Here is a 16,178-nt window from a genome sequence, read left to right on the forward strand (position 1 = left end):
GGAGAGGACATCCCCAGCTATTTATCATCTTTCCCCAGGCCCCTCTGCCTCTAGGACTGTGAACACCCAGTATCCAGCACATACTGGCTTCGTTAACCCTTTCTGAGGCTACCTTGAGGTGAGTCCCCGCTGCTCCTACCCTACCTGCAGCAGCAGGATGTGGTTTTGCTCTCTTTCTGCTCCAAAGTGCCCTGCAGGTGGTTCTGATGCTGCTGGAGGAAAGCAGGTAGGGGCTGGGAAGGCTTTGCAGGTGCTGCTTCTGGGGCAGAAAACAGAGTTTTGCCTTTTTTTATTATTATTATTTTTAGTGCTAAGGGAGATCCCCTTGCCTGTAGGGAGGGCAGCACTGGGTGGGCTGGGGCTGGCGGCTCATTGCAGTACTGAGGGAGCTATGGGGGGAGAGGTAAGGGAGGGGGCTGCAGAAAGCCATGAAATGCAGCTGGAGCCATAGCAGAAAAAGAAACCCCAACAAACCCAAAAAGCTGTCCAAACACAGCTGGCAAAGCTGCTTCTGGAGCTGGCTGTGCATGGGGCACCCCCGGTGTCACCCGTCCCTCCTGCAGCTCCGTGGCCAGCGCTGCCTTATTAGATTTTGCAGAATAGCAGGCGAGTGTTCGGGAGCTTAATTAAGCCAAGGTACTGCAGCCCGGGAAGCTGGAGCTGCGGGTGGCTCAGCCATCGGCCAGGCTCCCTGGCTAAAACGAAAGCTGCCCCAGTGCCGTGCACCCAGGACTACCTGAATTGCCAGGCACCCTACCAAAGCAGGGTGGTCTCCTCCGAGCAGAATCAGCCCCGTCCTTCCTGCTATGGGTTTTGCAGCCTCAGAACACGTGCAAATCAAAGCACCCCAGCTGCATCCCCGTTATCCCGACCTACGGGAACCAGGCGCAGAGGGACCAGATCCTGTTCCTTGCTGGGAAACTGAGCCACGTGGGGAGCTGAGCCAGGCAAACGCTCATGCTCAGCAGCCTCTGGACTTCTTCCCCTTCCCACCAGGGTTAGATCCAGGGAATGGGGAAGCCAGGGGCGAGAAGAGATCAGCAGGAACCGTGGTGCCCTTCGGGGCTGCTGTCGCTGCTCTCGGCGGCGAGCGCTGCCGGCTCGGGTGCAGGCGCGCAGTGTGTAACCCGACGCTCCCATTCCTGTCATGTTTTACATGGCTGGGCATGTGGTTATATTTTGTTTTGCCAACCTTTGCTTTCCCCAAAGGAGGGAATGAAAGGGCCAGTGTGCCGCCAATTTATTGTGCCTCATGAGAGCCCCATGGCTGCCGAAAAAGCAGATGCCTTCTGCTCAATCTGGCCTGTTGCTATGTAAACCTCCTTCCCGCTTTGATGTCCCCTATAAATACTCCATGTGTTTCCAATAAACTGGCATTTTTATCACTGGAGCTGTTAAAGGCAGATCTGTGTCAGATTTGTCCCTCGGCTCGGCTGGGGGCTCGCTCGGGATAACCTTCCTGCCCTCGGAGAGGAGCTCGTGGTATCTGGAGAGGGGTCCGGAGGGGCTGCGGCGGCCGCTGCAATGGTGTCACCTCCCCACGCTGCTGCATTGCTTGGGTGCCGTGCAGGCTGCAAGCCTGGCACGCTGCTCCTGGGGGTGAGGGAAAGCCCTTGTGGTTTTTTGTGTTTTTTTTTTCATAATTTGCAACTTAATGTGAGGCAACAGCCAAAGGGTGCGCAGGAAACACAGCCTCGCACCCCTCCGCAAGGAGCAGCCCAGAAACCACGACTTCCCTTTTTTTTAATTTTTTTAATTATTGCACTGAGCTCTTAGGACGAAACCCACCTCACCTGCTCACAAAACACCTTCTTAACCTCCCTGCGGTTCCCCCCTGCCCTTTCCCGTATATAAATCTCCCTGATTATCATTGTCGCCCAAGGACAGAGCGCGAGCCCTCCCCCAGCTCTGGGCACCTCCTCCATCATGTTTGCGTGAAGCAGACGATGTCCCCGCGCTCTTTAGCGGATTCTCTGGCTTTAGGTGATGCTCACGAGGCTTTGGGGTGCTCACCCCTGGACCAGGGGAGCCTGGGCTGCAGCCCAGGCAGAAGAAGCCCAGCAGCAACCAACATGCTCATGGCCAGGGATATCAGCAGGGGTTTGAGTGCAAATCCCTGAAGTTTGGGTACGAGGTCCCCAGGTCCAAGCTCCAGCTCTGCTGTGCATTGATGGAAGAGCTGTGATGAGGACAGCCAGGTGACAGAGCTCAGGTGGCCCCGTGCGTCATTTCAGAGGTGTGTTTGATATGAGCAAGGCTACAGCCCCGGAGAACCGTGCCCAGCGGGTCTTCTCAAAAGCTCTGCGGAGCTGCGGTCCTGCTCTGCATCCCCTGGGGGTTTTTCTGCCTCCTGTGCTGCGAGAAAACGAAGGGCTGGTGGGGCTGGCACTGCCTGCTCGGGCTCTGGTGGCAGCAGCAGCTCCGTCCCGGTGCCCTGCCACGTGCTGAGGGGACCCCATGGCGGGCATGGTGCTGCCACGGTGCTGGGCTCTGCAGCCACATCCAGCAGCTCTCTCACTGCGGGGCTGGGTTGCGAACATTGGGAAACTGGGGGAGGGTCTGTGGTTTTTTTCTTTTCTTTTTTTTTTTTTTTTTTTCTGATTCCCTATTTTGGCCTGAAACGTGGTGTCAGAAGCCTGGCTGATATATGCTGCAAAAAAAGGGGTCGGCAGCGCCGGTATTCTTTATTTTGACAGGGCAATGAAAGTGTTATGTAGTCGTGACGCCTCCCTGCTGCTCCACCCCCCTCGTCCTTTATCAACCTGAAAGAGCCCAGGACCCTATTTATAACCTAACCTGAATTGTGCAATGCATGGGGAACGGGCCACAAAGAGCGGTGATTTATGGATGCGAAAAACAATGCCGACCCTCCAGGCTCTCCCCTTGCCTGGCTGGGGAGACCCCTTCTGCCCCCACCAGAGGCATCAGGGATTTGCCACCTTACCCCTTGGTTCCTGCGGACGCCGAAGTGCCAGCACGGATCAGCATTGCTTGGAGCAGAGGAGACCAGAGGCAAACAAACACTGGGTGCAATTTCTAAATGTCACCCATTTATCGGTTGCAGGAGCAGAGTTGCTGCCTGTGAGCATCCATGGACAGGGGTTGCTGTCCCCAGGGGTGGCGCTGAGCACCCTGAGGGTGTTTGTACCCCAGGGTTCCTCCTGGCGCTCCTCTCAGTGCTGCTCACCTGGAGGTTTCCACAAGCGCTTTCCTAAAATTATTTAGCGGGTTTTAAATGAATAACCCTGAGAAAAAGCACTTGGTCTGCCCGCCAGCAGCACTGGCAGGTCACACCATCGCTATTTAGGGTGCAGGGGAAGCAGGGGGTGGTGGTGGATCCATGGCCCCAAGTGCAATGCACGGGTGTTGGTGTCAGTGTCTCAGTGCATGGTTTGCAGCATGCGGATGGGTTTGGGGCAGTGGGGTGCCTCCCTGACTGTGTTTAAATGCCAAATATCCACAGTCATCCACGGGAATTAGTGTTTTCATTATATTTTTATGGCCATGAGGTGAGAATACTTTGGGACTGGGAGTGTTTGCTGCCCCTTGCTGCATTGTTTGTGCTAGGGTTGCTTGTGCACGAGGCATGGGTCAGCCTGCTGCCCTGCACACGAGTGCTCTGGTTGTATTTGCTCTTCTTGCATGGATCTGCCGAAAAAGATGAGCAGCCGAGGCAGGGCTGGCGACAGAAGTGCCATCAGCGGGCCTCTCGCCCCTCGCGAGTACGCGAGGTTATTGCTGATGACATCTGAATTTGGTATGTGAAATGCCTCCGCTCCAAGCTGTGACACGTTGATGCTTGAAGCAACGCAGCAGGGTTTTGCCTTTCCCCACGTAATTACTGCCAGATCGCTACCCCGTCCCTGCGCTCCCCAGGGATGCTGCACGGGGGCGGCCGGGCCAGCAAGGATGCTGCGTGCACGCAGCGGCCCCGACAGATCCTGCGGGGAGCACGGGAAGCTTTCCGTGCAGAGGGGATGCACTGGATTAACAATTCCCAGGGCAAAAGCATCTCTTTCTCTGGAAGTTGCCCTAACCGCAGCACCAAGGGTTTCACCACTGATGCACAAACTTTTGGTGGAAATCTTCTCCATCCGCCCAGCCGGGGGCCAGCCCAGCCCCCAGTGCCCTCCACTGCTCCCGGCACAACCGGCGCGCTTTGCTTGTGCGCTGAAGAGCTTAACGAGGGTGTTTCTTCTATCTTAACTAATTTACTCTCATATACATCGAGGTCAGCTAGGGTGCAGGGCACTGGAACCGGGGTGAGAAAAGCTCTTGACAAGAGCAAGCTTGCTCTGCTTTCCGTCAAGCGCCAGCCCCGCCGCCTGCAGCGTTTCCCTTTGGTGCCGGGGCCGCGGCACCTCCCTGCAGCCCCGTGGCTCCGAGTGGCTGCACAAGCACCCAGAGCTGGGTGGAGGAGCTGTGACAGCAGCACGGCTGGAAGCGGGATGCCAAAAAGGAGGATCCGTCCGTCTGTCCGTGCTGGGGGCTCACCAGGTTTCAAGCAGAAGAGCAGATGCTGCTGCCAGTGCTCGCAGGACCCGGATTTGGGGACACAAAGAGGGTGAAGGGTGGGTGCAGCCTGTTTGGTGCTGTGGCTTGGTGCCACGTTCGTGGAGCTTGAGGTCCCTGCTTGCTTTTTGGGGCTGCAGGGAGCCACGGGACCAGCAGCACTGCCTGGAGCTGGGGGTAAAAATAATAATCAAACGGTTTTTATGGGGCAGCTGCTTGCAGAGGCTTGTTGTGGGAAAAGCAGATCCAGGTGCTGCATTCAACCAAGCATGAAAATAGTGAAGGGGAAGGGCGAGCGCTGCAGCGTGGGCTGCGTTGCACCCACGATGCTCATCTCGTGTCCTCAGGGGTTGGGGACAGAAGGAAGGGGAGTTGGGAGGAGAGGGGTTGAGCGTGGGGCCGTGTGGGAGCAGCACGGGAGCTGGGGCACATGGAGATGCCCGGGCACATCCTTCTCTTCCCCTCCACGTTTTTCCAGACGGGCTTTTGACCCCATTCCCATTCTTCCTCGCTGCCTTGCAGGGGGAACATTTAGTGGGCTCAAAGCCCTGCGTGTGCCCATGGACATGTGGTCACTGGTGGTCCCACTGTGATGGGCAGAGGGGTTGATCCTCCTTCTCAGGGCCCTTCTGATTTGAGGAAATGTGTGGGGTAGGCAGCACCTCAGTCTGGAAGAAAGGACCAAAGCTGAACTCGCCTAAGACAGGAGATGTTTGTACCACTGGTGCTTGTTCCTAAATTCAGTCACCACTGGCACTGGTGGAAACCCACACTAGATCCAAAGCTTGCACAGAGTTGTAGAGTCTCCAGATTTAGGACTTCCTTCATCAAAATGTTGTTCTTTCCTGGTGTCTGCATGTTGGCGGACAAGTCTGTGACAAGTTTAAACTCCTGCTGTCTAACCAAAAGTCTTGCAGAAAGTCAAGAGCTTCCTCAACGGAGACATTCAAAATGTCCATAACAATGTGCGCAGAGTTCATGTTTCATTGTGCGTTGATTTATCATCCCTTGAGTTAATTATTGACCTTAGCTTTGCCTCGGTCAATATTTACCTCCCCAGGTCAATAAATCTTGACGTTCACCTCAACAGAAGTCAATATCTGCTTAGTGTTTATCTATTCCCTCTGTTGCTAATTTTGCTGAAAGCTTTTATTTATTCTTATAAAGCGTGCTGGCTTGGCGCACGGCCCGCCCGGGAGGAGCACCCCATGTTTACCCACCATGGGCAAAGCCTGGGACATCGTGGACAAAAGCCACGGGTGGCTTGGCTCCAGCAGAGGCAGGGCTCTGCTCGTCCTCATCCCGTTGATGGGTCTTGGCTGATTTTCAAGCATCAGCAGTGCCGGGTTTCGTGGTGGGGCTTACTGCTTTGCTAGGACCGCAGATGCGAGGCCACCAGCCAGGCTTGGGGTGGTTGAGGGTTTGGGGCAGGAGGAAGGATCACAGCTTGTTACGGAAAGAGAGGGCAGAGCTGGGGGACGTCGTGCCCGCTTTGCTGTTTGGGTCTGGAGCTTTGCAGGTGTTTGTGGGTGCTGTTCTCCTGTCCCTGCTTGTAATCGAGGGAAATTGAGGAAACCGTGCTGGGAATGGATGAGGGAGTCATGACGCTATAGAGATTATTTCTATAAGTGCATCACTGGGGTCTGAACCTTTTCCCACTCCCATCTGGAGCGTCTGGAGCCCCCATGCTGCCCCGTGCAACCTTGGGGTGCTTGGGACCCTCCTGGGTGATGCCCCAGCCCCATGAACCTGCCCTTCCCTTCTTCCGTTCCACGGAATTGGGCGAATTGCTGACACATCTCTGTGCCTGTCCCCTCCTTTTGATTACGGCGTGACAGAGACAAATTGGCATGACTGCAGGGGTGGTGGGTGTGGGGAGGGGTCCAGGAGCTTGTTATGTGATGGTGTGAGTGGGCTGCGTGCAGCTCCGGCCACCGGGACCTGGTGCGTTCCACCGGTGCCGTGACCACGTATCCCAGCTGCTGTCACGCTCCTCAGCAGAGAAGCCCAGAACCCCATGGAGAACCCACAGCAAGCGGGCACCACCTGCCTTGCACCCCAGGGACCCCCCCCCACCCATGGGTGCAGCCCAGCAAGCCCTGGGGGTGCTGCTTGGTTTGGGAGCAGAGCCGTGTCCCCAGCACCCTGTGCATTGCGCTGCCAGCCCAGCCCTCCAGGAGCCAGGTGGGGGTCCCGGGGGGGCTCTGGCTAAATGGGGCCCCAGTGTGGGCTCGCTGCAGGGCTCTGCATGCTCTGTCCCTTGCCTTGCTGCAGTATCGCCACCAGCTGCCCCATCTGCTGCCTTTTGCAGCCAGGCTGCGAGCACCACGGCCCCGTGCTCGGAGGCCGACGGCTCTTTTATGAGGCAGGGAACAACTGGGGTCTATCCTGAGAACATGACAAGACATAACCAGAAAAAAACAGCCTAGCGTGGAGCTGCTCTGCTCTGCTCGGCCATATCCCGTTAGCAGGGAAATGGGATTTGGTCGGGGCAGGAGGATGCTGCGAAGCCTCCTTGGTGGAGCCCAGGTGGTGGCAGCAGTCTGTCTGCAGCAATCCCCAGCTCTCCTGGCCGCTCTTTTCCTCTCTGATCCTTCTGTGCATGCTGAGCGGGGCGAGGACACAGGCAGCCCCGCGGGTGGGAGGTGGGACACGAGGTGCAGCCTCAGGGATTCCCCCTTCCACCCCCTAATGCCGTCTGCAGGCTCTAGGCTCTGGGTCCAGCCCTGAAGGATGCTGCAGAGGACTGCCAGTGATGGGCTCTGCAGCACTGGGTATGGCCAGAGATTTTGTCTTACCATCAACTGACATAGGAATGATTTTCTCTCCTCCTCGCCTCTCTCTGCATGTCCCCCTCGCCCACCAGGACCCCCCGACACAATCCCTAATCTCTCTCTCCCCGCGAGGAGGAGCGGGGAATAACCTCCATCTCTACGCTCCTGCCTCGAACTTTTAATATTTTAATTGAGTGAATTGACCTGGAGTAGTCTATTGAACTCTGCCTGACCTTTTAAATAACAGGTCAAGGATTTAGCTTTGCGGTGCTGACCTCTTCCCTTATCTGCTAATACTGCTCCTCTCTCAATTAGCTGCCGTCCCCCGGCCGGCCGATGCTGGGACCACTTGGCCGGCGTCAGCGTGGCTTCCTGCACGCACCAGCGGGCACCGCCGTGGCCCTGAAACGGAGCTCATCGGTGCGGCCACGGGGCTGGCCCTGCCCGCCAGCCTCCTTTCTTGGGGACAGACCCCCGGGAGGGGACGTCGGCCAGCTCAGTGGCACCTGGAGAGAGCGTTGTCCTCTTTGGGACGGGGAAAATTGAAGCTTGGCAGAGGGAACAGCAAAGCTGGAGGTGCTGGGAGGGTCCTGGAGCGGTTCCAGCCTCGTGAACCACATTGAGGAGACTGTAAGGGTGTTTCCCCATCTCCCCAGGTGCCGTAGGTCATCAAGAGGAACGCTTGGTGCCCGAGGGTCCCACCCTGTCCGGCGAACCGAAGCGAGGGGACCCCCTGGGGCCAGCTGGAGCTGCTGCTGCGGCCCGGCCAGCGCGTCCTTCCCCAGGACAACAGTGGAAAATGCTTGCTAGGGGAGCTGAGCCGTGCTGAGGGCCATAAGAGAGACTTTTTGGTGTAGCACCGCACCTGGGACAGGGACTGCCCTCAGCCACGCCAGCGTGAGCAGGAGGTCCTGCGCCATCAGCTACAGCCACCTCTGCGGGCACGGCTCCTCGTGCACTCCTGGGCATCTCCCGTGTCTGGAAAACGGCCTCACGCCCAGCTGAGCAGCGAGGGGCTCAGGACCCCTCTGTTAGCCCCGTAAAAGCATCAGGAGCCTCCTCACAGCCCCTGTGGCCGTGCCACCCTCTCCATCCCATGCAGCAGCCGTGTCTGTGTGCTCGGCGCCCGCGCAGGGAGCATCCGTTCAGCAGTTACGGGGAGCACATGCGAAGGTTTGTAAACCCGTAAAGCTCTGCCTGGTCCAACTTTCTCTCTGCTAGAGCCCAGTTTGGAGAGCAGTCCGTGGTTACCCAGCCCTGTTAAATTAGCGCTGGGCTCCGCATTCCAGAGTATAAATATCTGCCATTGTAGTGCTGAGGAATGCAAGCGCGTTGGAGTCTAAAATTAAAGAGCTGGGAATAAGGCATCTCGGGTTACCAGAAACAAGACTCCATTGTGCTCCCATTGGGGCTTCGGCTTGGTACAGGGAAGCGGACTGTTAGTGTTTAGAAACCGCCTGGGTTAAAAGCAAGGGGCAAAGCAGCCTTTAATTGCAAAAATTTGATGCGTATCTTCAACTGGAACCCTCCCGAGCGCCGCTCCGGAGGGCAGGGTGCCCACAAGGTGCTGTGCACAGGATGCTGCCTGCAGCGGGGTTTTGCAACAGAGCCAACGTGTGGCATTTTCCAGGGGGTTTTACAGCATCCCTGCCCGTGTTGGATGCTCTGGTGTCCTGTCCCCTTCTGCTCTGCACGTCTGTGGTTAAATTGCCCCCCGTGGCACGGGCTGGTGGTAGTAGCACAGAGCCAGGGATGCTCTCTGGGCCCGCATGGGAGCTCCCTCCCTGGTGTCACCACTTTTAGGAGGAAGGGGAAACCGCAGAGATTTTTTTTCTGCTGCGTCCCCAGCAGGCAGGTATCAGGATAAAGCCCCAGATAAAATGTGTGTTGGGATCTGCTGAAGTCGCTGACCAACCCAGAGACATCTCCAGGGGTCGAGGCTTCTCCCACCTCCCCCTGCCCCTGCCAGCATCCCTCAAGAGATCACCCAAAGCTCCCCTGATGTTTGCTGCCAATTCCACTTGTGCAGAGGAATTTCTGGCCCCTGGAAAAGCTGGTGCAAGAGCAATCCATGTCTTTTTTTTTTTTTAATGATACCCTGTGTTCTAGAAAGGAGTAGAAAATTGGTCAGGGTGGGACTGTGCTGGCGCAGTGCTGGGGATGTGCTGGTGCCCGGCTGCTGCACGGAAACAAATCCACCAGGAGAAATCTCCCCTTCCCACTGCGGTTGCAGGTGTCAGGGCGGCTGAAATGGCAAACAGGGTTAGCAAGGAGACAGGAGTCAGACCGATGATTGGAGCAGAAAAAATCAGAATTGCTCGTTATTTGGTGCTTTGCTCCACCGTTCCTGGTTAAGATGCAGTTCTTTGGAAGGGGGGGGGGTGTCCAAGCTGCTCCCTTCCTGGTGTTACCTGCTCCTCCCAGCTGCTCTTCTGCTTCTGCGCACTAAGGACAGGGAGTTTGGAGGAGCTGGAAGCGATGCTCAGGGGCAGCATGGTTCGGGGGCTGCTGCAGCCGAGGGGAAAGCTCTGCTGGGAAGTTGGGTTTCCCTTCGCTCAGGTCCGTTCAATCCCACTCCACAGACGTGTGCTTTGGCTGCGGCTTCAGGCGCACGAGTCCGCTTGGCGAGCGTGCCTTCGTGACGCAGAAAAAGCACGGAAACCTCCGTAAATATGGAGCTGTTTCCTGTTGCCATCGCGGTGTCCCCTGAGCAAGCAATTTATGGCCCCTAAAGCTCTTCTAAGTGGATTTAGCCTCTCAAGATAAATCTTTTCCCTTTGTGCACGCGGAGCCTGGCCCGGCTTCTGCAGCCACTGCTGCTAAATCGGGCGGGCGGGGATTAGACCCGAGCCCGGCCAGCGCCGAGCCCCGCGCAGCAGCCGCGTGCCGGTGGCCAGGCCGGATCCGCACGGGATGCTCATCCCCAGGCCGCTTTCCCAGCCACGGGACTGCCTTTATTTTTTTAAACCAAGGCGAAATATTTGCCCAGGGGTGAGACGTTAGGGTTTGAATCCCAATTTTCCTGGGACCCCAGGGCTCCTCCAGTCCCCCGCCCTGATCCTTCCTCTGCTCCGGAGGCACAGATAAGCACCCAGGGACCCTCAGCGCCGAGAAGGGGCTGGGCTGCAAGGCACAGGCTCCTCGGGCTGCTGTGTTTATCCCTGGGAGCCACTTTAAGTAAATAAAGCTGCTAATGGAGCCTCTGCTTTCCCCAAAGTGCGAAGCCGCCCCGCGAGGCTCCCGGCTCCCGCTCAGCAGAAGGGGATGGAGGCAGCGGGCGCAGGGCCGGGGGGAGCCCTGGTAGCTGCACGCATTTTAAGCACAACCAGATGTGGGAGATGAAGCTGTTAAAGTCCTTTTGTGGCCGCGGTAGAGGCCGGGGGGGCCGCGGGGCCCCCGCACCTCCTCGGGCCCCTCCGCCACGGGGCACTGAAACCAGAGGCTTCACTCGGGGGCGGGGGGGGGGGGGGGGTCGGTGCGCTGGGGGCAGCTCCAATATTTCACATCTGACAATTCGGGGAGCCTCTTGCCGCTAAGCGCAAGCATTGTGCCACGAGCTCCCTGCCCAAGCTCTGCTTATTTCCAAGCAAGATCTCCAGAAATTCAGCGCGAGCTCTTTATGAGCAGGAGACCCACTTGCAAGCAGGGCGAAAAGCAGCTTCTGGATGGTTAAGGTTGAGGTCTGCGTTTTCCAAAAGCTGTGGGAGGGCACAGAAAGCCCAGCAGGGAAATTGTCCTTGTTAGGAACCCGCGTGCGCTCGATCCCGTCGCAGGGAGCAGGTATCTCCGAGCCTCGGGGGAGGATCGCGAGCTGCGAGGATGCAGCGGCCACGCTGGCAATAAATCAGCAGCTCTCTGTAATTTTATGTAACGTTAATAAATCAGACAAATGAAAATAGCTCGAGCCTTGTAAGGCATAAATCAACCTCCTGCTCTGGCATGGTGCTTTAAAATAATTTGTAGATTGATGGTTGTCTGGCTGAATGAGTGGGTTGGGGGCCTGGGAAGATTGTTAATGACCCCTGAGCTGCGGTGTCCCCTGGGCAGGGTCTCGGCTCCCCCCTCCCCAGTTTGCCAGAAGCAGCTTTGCATGGCCAGCAGTGACCATCATCTGAGAGCAAGGAGACAGCGGAGGAGGTCAGAGCCAGTCGCAGGCACAGCTGCCAGTCCGGGGACCCCATGTGCAGCCTTCAATGGGGATTGGCAGCTTGTCCCCATTTTGGGGGGAAGCTGAGTTCCCTTAGGCTCTGGATGTGAGCTCGGAGGGATCAGGTCCCTCTCTGGGCTCTTCTCTCCCTGCCGCCGGTCCCTGATGTGCCTTGCTCCCATCCTGCGCTGCCAGCACAGAGAGCTTCGCAGCGCTGGCGTTTTGAAGGAGGAAGAAGCAGCACGAGGGATGCAGCTTCACTGAGTTTCCCACGAATCCTCCAAAATCACTGCTGGTGGGAGGAGGGCAGGGAGCCAGGAGCTCTCCTTCCAAAAAATCCCACGCATCCTCCTTTCCTGCCCTCGTCTGCAGCTCCCACGGGCTCACCACGATGTGACTGCTCTGAAAGGCTCCAGCATCACCACCACCACCAGCATCACCACCTGGGTGCTGCAAGGTGCCGGCTCTGGGTCGTCCCTGCATGGCACAAAGCACTGCAGTGCACACACGTGTGTCTTCCCCGAGCTCTTGTCCCCCCAGGTTTTGTTTCCTGGGATGAGCTTTCAGAGCAGGTTGAGCGCGTAGGAGCAAGGACCTTACCCTTGCGGTAGCAGTGATCTTAGGACAATGCTGGCATCCAAACCAAAGAAAAAAAAATAAAATATATATATACACATTTCCTGCTTGTTCCTGTTACCCATTTCCATTCTGGTTTTAATTTCTGGGCTCTGGGTTGCTACACTCCCTGCCCCAGCTCGTCACTTGGAGTTTTGTGGCCAGCACTGTGATTGCTGGCAGAGCATCAGCATGGGGTCAGGACACTTGGGTTCTCTTCCTGGCTCTTCTGCTTGCTGTTGGGCAATCGTTTAACTGTTCTTGGCCTTGTTTTACCCATCTGAGCACTGAAAATAATGCTCCTTCCTTCCTCAGGGCGCTGACTCCATTAGCCGTCATTTGCAATTAGACCTGGCCAGTATCCAGCCTTCATAACTGGTTTTACTGGCACAACTGGTGTTCTTCAGCCTCCTTCAAGGACTGGATGCTCACCACCAAAATGAGCTTGGGGTCACCAGTGGGGCTTTCAGCCCTGTTCGGCTGGAGCCTGCGTGGCGGCGGGGCCGGCGCTGGACTTGGCAGGATTCGACCTTGCAGCTGGGCTCTTTATGCTCAGCACCAGACAGGCAGCTCTCAGCCCCCGCATGTCTTCAGTGCTGGAAATTCGGCTGCCTCTTGCCTCACTCAGCTTTGCAGGCTTCAAAACAGGTCAAGGCAGTGCAGCCACCCGCGTCCGGACAGCACCCACATCATCGGACGTTTTTCCTGGGGGAATCAGGCTGTGCCCCGAGAGGGACCACGCGCGGTGCCCTTTGCGGTGCTGCCTTTCTGAGGGCTTTTCAGAGGTGTGAAGAGTTAAATGTTCGGCCGGAGGGAAGCGGCTGGCGGTAATTGCTCCCTGACACGAAGGCAGCGTGTTCCAGCAGGATAATCCGCTCCGCCTTTGGTTTTTATTCTCGTGCATCGGGCTTCCAGCAGGATCCCCGGCATCCGCAGCTCGGAGACGCCGCACAAGCAGCGCTGCGCTTCCTGGCCGTGCTGGCAAGGGTCCCCTTGGCCAAACCTCCCTCTCCTCAGCTCCAAAGCTGCCTTCAAGGCAGACCTGGCTGTGAGCGTCGCGCAGAGCCTGCGGCACAGCCGTCAGCAGGGCAGTGCTGGGCTGCAATGCAGGGCTGGGGTTAAAGCCTCTCTGTAACACTCATCGGCTTGAGACGATGCGTCGCAGCCACAGGGCCCTGCACACCGTCCCTCAGTTCTTTTTAAGGGCTGCTGGAGCTGGGGATGCTGCCAGGGCCACCCCTGAGGTGCCTGCCCTTCCGCCTGGGTGGTGGCTTCCCCATCCCAAGGCGGACCTCAGCCCCGTCCCACCCCGGGGATGAGCAATCATCATCCTGTGGGATGAGCGTCGGGTCTGCGCTCCAATTCCAAACGCTTTGCCCGGGGAATTTATAGCTCTTCCCAATCTCTTGACCCTAGGGAACAAGGACGGAAAATAATTAGAGGCCTCTTCAATTCATGGCACCCGGTAATTTCGGCGAAGTGCATCGAGCTTGCTTTCGGCGCAGCTGCTCGCTGCCGACAGAGGCGTGAGCTGGGCTGGCGAGGCGTCACCCCGCCGTGAACCAGCAGCCCGCACAAAATATCAGGCATCACATGGCAGGAACCCGCAGCCCTCGGATTATCATATTTTGTTGTTAAACCCTAAATGTGATCTGTGGAATGCCAGCCTCCCTGTGGGAGCAGAGAAGCCCTGGTGTTTTTAAGAAGAAGGTGTCAGCATAGATTTCTGCTGATGGTTTCTATTGCTGATCAAACAGAGAAATAATTAACGAATTCAGACTTTTGATTAGGAGTTTATTTTTTAAAGGAATCATGGGGAGTGATTAGTGAAAATAAATTGCGTGACCCCGTGGTTCACATCCAGCGTTTCCTTGGCTAATGAGGTGAGTTTGAACTCTGCGAGCAGGTCTCGAAATCCGGCTTCCCAGTTTAATAAAAGGCAGCTTATACCTAGCGAAACCAGAACCACGGCAGAAGTGAGGCTCTTTTTGTAGGGTGCACCGCCCCCAGTGCCCAGCCGTGCATTGTGCCCATGCTGGCTCTGAGCAGCGAGCTTTTAGCTGAGCATTCACCTCCCAGGGGGGCTCAGCACTGCAGCGAGGACATGGGGAGGCAAAGTGAGCGGTCTTTGCTCTCCGACACCTGAAATCGGTGGTGACCTCGCAGCTCCCCGCAGCATCCCCACAGGGATGAGGACAAAGTGTGGGGCAGGGCAGTGGGAAAAGCAGGGCTTCGTGCCAGCAGCTACTCCCCAGCCCCACAGTGATGTGCAAAACCAGGGGAGAAAACCCCTGAGGGCGCTGCAAGGGGGATGCTCGCCCCAAACCCTTAGCGCAGGGCACCCCGACCCTGACTGTTGTGGCTGGGCTCCCACTTCTGCAGGGCTTCAGCCTCTCGCTGTGCTCACACACACACAATTCCCTGCTCCCTCCGCTGGCAGCTGACGATCTGGGACCAAGCCAGGCACCCCTCCGGGAGCAGCAAGAGGCTGACCTCCTTCTTTTTCCCGTCGAATGCAGAAAAGCCTGGAAGTCCATCCCGGAGCACGTGGTGTTCAGAAAAAAAAGCAGCAGTGGGTGCAGGGGTGGGCCGTGGTGCTCGTGGGGTCAGTTATAGGCATTTCCCCCGATTAAAAAAAAAATTATTTTGTGGAGATTAAATGGGAAATTTTGGTGCCTGGCGGTTTCATCCCAATATGGGAAGAGTGGGGAAAATCCTCCTGGGTCAGTGAGCAGCGTCTGCGGGAAGCCACGACGCATAATCCTTCGCTAAACTTAAACTGGAGAAGAACCGAGCCTCCAGTGTTTAACTGCCATGTCCACACGCGCTCCCAGCTCCGTGCGTGTTAAATAATGGCCTGTGCTTTGTCCCATCCAAATTAAAAAGCACAATGGTGCATTGTTGTAACTGGGGGAGGGAAAAAAAAAAAAAAAGGATTTTTTTGCATGCAAATAAGCTGCACTAAGAGAATTCAAGGTAGGAGCAAAACGTGCTTCATCTGCGAGCCAGGGAAGGACCCACAAGGTGCCAGAGTTCGTTTCCATGGGAGAATGGCGAAACCCCAATTAGTGAAATTGTGTCAAACCGCTCAGGCCCCCGGTGCCCTCCTGCAGCCGTCCCTACGGATTTCCCAGCCTGGGAGCAGCTGCCCGGCGTGGCCGTGCTCCCCCGAACCAGCAGCGTCCCGGAGCATTCCCATCACAGAGAGGTGGAAATGGGGCACAGCCCCGCGCACCCCCCCCACCCACTCCATCCCTGAGCTGCTCGGGGTCCGATGGATTTGTCCTTTCCGTGCTGTTGTTGCATCAGCCTGAGAAGTGATATTGCACTAAATGGGGCTAAAAAAAAAAAAAGCAGCGTACATTTCTCTCCCCACCAGTTTTGGGACTGAGCTGTGGCGTCGCATCGCTTGTGGGTAGGGGCTGGGGCAGGGAAACGCGGCCGCGGCTCCAATATCGCCTGCTCCTAAGAGGAAAAATGTGTCATAATCCCTGAGGGATATGACACAACATTGGTGCGGGGGAAATAGCGCTGTAATGTGATTACATCGGGGAAGAGCCTGATCAAATAAAACGAACCAGGGGCTCGGGTAGCAAAGGCGAGGCAGCTGTGGGGCGTTCTTCATGCAAACTGACCCAAGAAGGTGAATTTTGGGGCCCGGAGAAGGGAGCGCATCTCACACCGCCCCAGCTGATGCCGGGCTCAGCAAAGACCGTGCGGGTCCGGTGGGGTGGCTAATGCCTTAATAAATGGTTGTCCTGCGGACACCTCCCAGTGACACAGTATCCTTGGGGCAACTGTTTTATTTTTGCGTGGTAAACTAATAGTAGGAAACTATTCCAGGTATTTGGGATTCCTCTGAGCGCAGTTCAGCAGCTGAGGACCCAGCCTTGGGCTCCCTGCAGCCACAGCTGGGTCCTCGGGGTACCGGCAGGGCTGGTATTGGGGTGCTGGGGGTCAGGGGACAGGGTGCAGGGCAGTGGGAGGCTGGAGTACAGGGGGGCAGGGTGCTGAGGTGCAAAGGGACGGGGTGCAAGGATGTTGGGGTACCAGGATGCCAAGGGCTGGGGTGTCGGAGTGTGTGGGTGCTGGGATGTGGGGGTGCAGGAGCCTGGAAAACGTGAGTGTCA

This window comes from Cygnus olor, chromosome 29, assembly GCF_009769625.2.
Source record: "Cygnus olor isolate bCygOlo1 chromosome 29, bCygOlo1.pri.v2, whole genome shotgun sequence".
Lineage (NCBI taxonomy): Eukaryota > Metazoa > Chordata > Aves > Anseriformes > Anatidae > Cygnus > Cygnus olor.